The 6,616-nt window shown below is 49.2% G+C and overlaps 1 non-coding gene across 1 annotated transcript; it reads left to right on the plus strand.

The window, feature by feature from the left end:
* Positions 1–6,238: 6,238 nt before the first annotated feature.
* Positions 6,239–6,372, plus strand: LOC120693657. The gene has a single exon (XR_005683114.1). It is a non-coding gene; the product is annotated as a small nucleolar RNA Z247 (small nucleolar RNA).
* The last annotated feature ends 244 nt before the right edge of the window (positions 6,373–6,616 follow it).

Consider the following 6,616-nt stretch of genomic DNA (forward strand, 5'->3'; position numbering starts at 1 on the left):
GAATCTAATGAGCCTACTTAATCCATAATTTGCAACAGTGATGCTACAGTAACCATCCGCTAATTATGAATTAATCATGAATTAATTAGCATTATTAAATTCGTCTCGCGATTTACAACTCATCTGTGTAAAAAGTTTTATAAATAGACTTCATTTAGTATTTCAAATTAGCAAGATTCCATCGCAAATTTTTTTTGCGTTGGAACTAAACATGGCCACTGTGTAATAAAAAAAAGTACATAAAAAAGCACAGCGCTTTCTTCCCTCACCATCCATCCCTATATCTTCTAATTTAATGGAACCCGGTTTCGTGGCTCGCGGTTCAAACATCAAACTCGATTCGGGCTGTGTTTAGTTATAAAATTTCTCTCTCCAAACTTCACTATTTATCTATCACATTAAATCTCTTGCCTCATACATAGAGCATTAAATGTAGATAAATAAAAAAAACTAATTGTATAATTTTGATGTACATGACGAGACGAATCTTTTGAGCCTAGTTAAGTCATGGTAGGACAACAATTACCACAAATAAATGAAAAGTGCTACAGTATGCTACAGTATACGATACGACTTTTTTCCCACTATTTTACGGATCTAAACACAGCCTCGAGTTTGATTTCTGACACCGCTATGTGTTCTGTTCGATCGGTTTACGTCGTTCACGGTTCGATTTTCAAAGTTGTGATAAATATGGATGTCAAAATCTCATAAATGAAGGTAGCACCAACTGGCAACCATTCTTTTCATACAAATCGTGTAGAGGTTACTACACATACAACTGCCAAAGGTTCTGCATATTCATAAGTTGGATGGATATTTTTTTCGTAACATTCCTTATTGTCATGTGTCATGTAACTTGGAAAATTAGCTTTGTTTCAAACACATAAAATATGTTTGGAATATATAAAATTAGCTTTGTCTAGGCGAAGGGTTGACAACAAGTAAAGGCAAATCAACAGAAGCAGAAAAAGCTCTTCCCAACAAGGATGAATTACGAAAGTACCATAGTTGGAATTCTGAAAAAAGTTGACTTCAGCAAGGTGAGGTACTGTGTTCGAGCAGAGTAACAATTTGTATTGAGCTCTAGTGGATTGCAAATAGAGTACTGTCCCAACCAGTATTAGTAGATGTTAGAGTATATTAGGCAACTCCAAATATGGTAATTTAGGATTGATGTAATCCCGTGATAGCCTTCCTTATCTCTAGGGGAGGTGCATTGTCCTCCAAGTCTTGTACTCCTATATACCGCCCAAGGGGCTCATTGCAATACAATCGACCACATTATACGCATCCTACCTTTCCTACATGGTATCAGAGCCCTAGGTTACGAGATCCTAACCCTAGCCGCGCCGCCGCTTCCGCTGCACCCGCGCGCCCCCGGGGAGATTGATCTCCGTCGTCGTCGTCAAGTAGCAACAGGGGACCTACCTCCCCATGGTCGATTGGATCTCCTCAGGTTGCCTCCACCGTCCACGTCGCCCCCCTCCCGCTGGCCCAGCGCCGCCCCTCTCCCCCTGCGCCGCCACCACCGCTGCCTTGGGTGCGGGCGTGCTGCAGCAGGAGGAAGCACGAGGGGCGTTGAGCTGCCGTGCCATCGGGGTTACTGCGGTTGGGCCAGTCGCCGCACCGCAGACGTCGTCGCCGGCACCACGTCGAGATCCATCGCCGACGGTCGCATCGGGACTCCTCGCCGCGCCGTCGTCGCGCTGCTCCACCGCCGTCGCCGGCGGACTACAGCGCCATGGGGGCTCCACCCTTCCCCGCCGGCTCTCTCTCCTCTGACCGCCGGTCTCCCGTGCGGCAGGAGTAGAGGCGCCGCTCGAACCGCACCCGGTGCCGGCCTCTCGCCTCCTCTCCTTTTCTGCCCGTGGTTGACCACGATTGGGAAAGGATAAGGGAGGGGAGGGACATTTGCTAGGTGCACCCGAGCTTGTACCCGCGGCTCACCAGTTGCTGCTGTTTTTTTTCCAATCTAAGATCGGTTTGCGTCGCCTTGCCGTTCATCGCCGCTTCATCGTCGACACCCACGAAGGACGAGGTTGTCGCTAGGCCCTTCCAGGCTGCAGCGACATCGTTCATGATCAAACCACCCTACCGGTGCCGTCGCCTTTTCAGGCGGTGGCGTCACTCGCCGCTGGTCTTCGTCAAGCAGGCGCTCGATCCACCTCCGCATCTCCAGCCGTTCTCGCGCGGACATCGCCGCCGATGTTCCTGAAGGAAGACGTCGTCGCCACCCCTGATCTGAGCGCGACACTTGCTGCAACGTGTGCCGTCGCCACCCCTGTCATGAGCATGACCTAAGTCGCAAACCGCGCCGTCTACCTTCGTCATCCGCCGCACCGTCCTGCTGCTATCTTCGGCAAGAAGCTGCTGAGTTTGCGTACTCGAGCACCTCGACGACGCTTCGACCTGCGCCCCCTCCACCTCGACTTCGGCTACTACGACACTAAAGGGCTATCATCTGCATGAGTCTCCAGTCAAAGCTTTCGCACCGACGTTCCGACTGCAGGGGGGATACGTCTCCATTGTTCTCCAGTCTGACCGTTCGTGTTGCTACCGCTACGACTGCGGGGGGATGCTAGAGTATATTCGGCAACTCCAGATATGATAGTTTAGGATTGATGTAATCCCGTGATAGCCTTCCTTATCTCTAGGGGAGGTGCCTTGCCCTCCAAGTCTTGTACTCCTATATATACCGCCCAAGGGGCTCATTGCAATACAATCGACCGCATTATACGCATCCTACCTTTCCTACAGTAGACATGAGGATTGATTTGCCCTTTTCTCTGCTTTCACTTGAAGGATCAACATTGCAAATGCAGATTTATTATAGTGCTTTTGCTTACAACTTTCGCTTAATAGTTCTATGTTTTTTTTTGCTCCTGAGTCGAACACAAGACCTGAGGAGTGCTCCGGAGCCATCTAACCAAGTCAGCTAGAAGCTCTTTTCACACGTACCCTTGTACTATCTTCCTCATATATAGAACATACACCTAACTGCTTTGTTGATCTCATTTTCCAGGCTACATACAATGACATTCTTAAAACAATAGGTAAGCTTCTTAAGATTACACATCAGTACTTCTATTCGTCGGTGCTTTTTTTGCGAATGTGGTCTGGGCACGTATTTCATTAAGAGGAAAGAAATACAAATGATACAAGCCTTAACAGGCAGATACTATTAAGACGGTTACAAAGGCCCATTGTATTCGTCAGTGCTCAATGCTCTAAATTCTAACAAAGTAAATGCTCCAGATGAGCACTACAGGAGGGCTTATCTCCAAGGAAAGAAACTTCAAGCTCACGTCTAAGATGAGCTGATGAAGTTAGCGGAGGCAGACGAGAACTAATATGGAAATGAAGACGCTGACAAGATAGAACCAGAGCATCAAGTAGGACGAGGCCAAGAAGCTCGAACCCTTACAGACTTATCGTTGTGACAGTGTTAATTATTGCCCCTGTTTTGAGAATGTAGGACGCCATACACCTCCAAAGCTGACTGATGGAGGGGCTTAAGCTGCCGTGGCAGCCTGCGATGATTAGTTCATGCTAGCCCGAAACTCTAAAATTGTTCTAACTGTAATATATGACCGATCGGTCTGCCACTTTTTCTTCAGTGTCTCAATTCTCTTTGTGGCACTTTACTACATGAGGGATTTCTTCTGTTAAAATTGTATATGATTAGTGCAATCCCATATCTCGGTAGTCAACAGGTTGAGAGCATCCCCACCTGATTCATTTCATTACGACCTCTAACTGCCTACATGATAATCAAAATTTTACATAATTTATCTAGCATAAAACGAACTGTGGCATAACCACGTATAACAACACTGATGAATAGAGTGGTGGGAGAAGTTCGATCTTATAGTTAGCTGGAGTCGTTCCTTTGAAGGTGAAACAATTTTCCTTTTACACTGAGATATTTGATTTATCTTGTTGCAGATTCTGCATTTGGACCAAAATTAGCTGACGCTACAAATCACCACACACTGACACTGCAGGGTTGCTGGGGGAATTCTAGAGTAGCTAATTAGCTAGCTATGGACATGAAAACATTTGGAAGAAAACGAAACCAAAGTTCTCGGCTCAACTCAATCGTTAGCCACCTACTAGGTGATGACAGTATCTAAAGCCTGAGCGAAAATTACACCGGCTCTCAGCATGTCAGTCAGGCCTGGTGCCACTGCAAGTAGGCCTCCTCCTTTATCCACTTGTTTCTTCTGCTTTGGATGAACTCGTCGAATTTCTTGTTCAGCTCGTCGATCTCTAACTCGTCCAGCCCTACCCCTGTTTCGCAGGCTGGTTCCCCGGCGACAGCCTCCAACTCCAAGGCGATGCCATCTCCTTCGTCCAGCAACCCCAGCAACTCCGTCGCCGAGGTCACCGGTGCATCTCCTTGCTCCTCTAGCGCTTCCAGTGTCGTCGTGCTGCCAGTGTCCGACACCATTACTGGCTCTGCGAATGCCTCCTCTGACGCAGTGCCGCCGTTCTTGTCCTGAAGAAGACAGTCTGAATACGGTTGTTGCGCGGCACATCGCCGCGCCTCCTCCTGATGGCGCTGCGCCTGTTGTTTCTCCAGGACATCGCCGGGCAGTCCGCAAGCATCGGCGACGTCGCTCGGGGATGCGGCGGCGGCGGCGGCGGCGGCGGCAAAGAACCAGCGGCAGTCGGCGGCGAGGAGGGCGAGGAGGGCGTTGGAGAGCAAGAACAGCGCCGTCCTGGTCGTGACCAGGCTCCCAGCAGCCGCGAGGAGCCAAGCCGGTGGCAGAGTGGAAGCGGAAGGGAGCGGCCTGCCGCCCATGTAGAAGGATGCTGTCAGGATCAGGGCGAGGGAAGCGACGGCTGCTGCCAACGCGAGGGCGAGGACGGCTCGCGAGGCGTCGACACCCTTCCTGAACCTCGCGACGCTTGGGTCGCAGCAGCGCTCCAGGCTGAGGCTGCTGCTATGGTGCTCGACGTGCAGCTGCAGTATGTGATCCATGCTGTCAGTGTTCTTGCAGGTGGTGACAGACAGATTAGAGGAGGGAGGAGGAAGGATGTGATGATTCGATGATAGAGATGGGCTGCTGCTGCTGCTTGGGTCCTCAAGGACAGCAACCTGTCGAGGGTTTTATACAGGCTTGACAGTGCTACAGCACCATGTGCAATGCAAACAAACTGCAGTTTCAGATTCTTGCCGGCATATGCCTCGCCATATGTCTGGGAAGTGTCACGGAACCTGCCGGTGCATATGCCTAGTCAGGAGCAAATCATCAAATACTGACAGGCCGCGTGCCGTGCAGGCACAGCAGATTTCCACGCGCTGTGGTTACCAACTGTATGCTACGCGGTGAAATTCAGTCAACTTGCAAGCTAAGCTGAATCCGTTGGGTCCGATGCAACTCGCTGACGCGACAGAGGGGCCGTTCCTAGAATTCTAACGACGGTGACGTCCTGGCGTGTCGAGAGCTGAAGTCTGCATTCAGAGGTGTTAAACAATGCTTGCTTCTTGTAACAAGGAATCCTTGTGTACCACGACTGTGATCGTGATAAAGTATGACTAGCAGGTTTAGATTTATTCAAACCTACTTGGACTCTGAATTGTAAACCGTGTTGTAATCCTTAAGAACTCAATGTTGAGATCCTCTATATATAACACGTAACACGTGATGTGCTGATATTGGCAATCACGTTTCTCTCTTTCTACATGGTAATCAGAGCCACTTCTTCCCAAACATACATCTAGCCGACTAGATCAACCAGAGGAGATTCCATGGCATTCTCCTCAACATCAGCTGCATCGCAGCTCGGTTCTCCCGTCTCTGAAAAGCTGACGAGGGAGAACTTTCTCCTATGGAAGGCTCAAGTCATGCCGGCTATTAGGGGTGCGCAGCTAACGGGGATCCTAAACGGTACTTCCCGTGCACCGGCTACCAAGCTGGAGATCGAGAAGCCAGACAAGACCAAGGAGATTATCGACAACCCTGAGTATGAGAAGTGGTTGGCAAAAGATCAACAACTGCTCTCGTATCTTCTCAACTCTATGTCAAGGGAAGTCTTGGCCCAAGTGGTCATGCTGGAATCCTCAGCTGAGGTGTGGACAGCAATTGAAGGTATGTACTCAGCGCGATCTAGTGCGCGGGTCACAAACCTTCGCATGCAGCTATCATCCTGCAAGAAGGGAGAGATGTCTGCTGCTGCTTATTTTGCCAAGATGAAGGCATATGGAGATGAATTAGCTGTTGCTGGTCGACCGGTTCAAGAAGATGAGATGGTCTCATTCATACTCGCGGGACTTGACTACGACTACAACTCTCTAGTATCATCAGTTATGGGTCGAATAGATCCAATCACCTTGAGTGATCTGTATGCACAGATGCTTGCATATGACATGCGACTTCAGATGTTGCAGGAAACTTATGGTCAGCACCAATCTTCAGCAAACTCAGCAACCCGTGGTCGTGGAGGCTATCGTGGACGAGGAGGAAATCGAGGCCGCGGGCGCAGTGGTGGTCGCGGCAATGGTGGTTACAGCAACAACAATAACAGAAACAATCCAAGTACCTCGTCCAAGCAAAGCTCTAACAATAAGAAGCAATTGTGTCAGATCTGCAAGAAGCCTAATTATGAA

This window comes from Panicum virgatum, chromosome 9N (assembly GCF_016808335.1).
Source record: "Panicum virgatum strain AP13 chromosome 9N, P.virgatum_v5, whole genome shotgun sequence".
In the NCBI taxonomy this organism is placed as follows: domain Eukaryota; kingdom Viridiplantae; phylum Streptophyta; class Magnoliopsida; order Poales; family Poaceae; genus Panicum; species Panicum virgatum.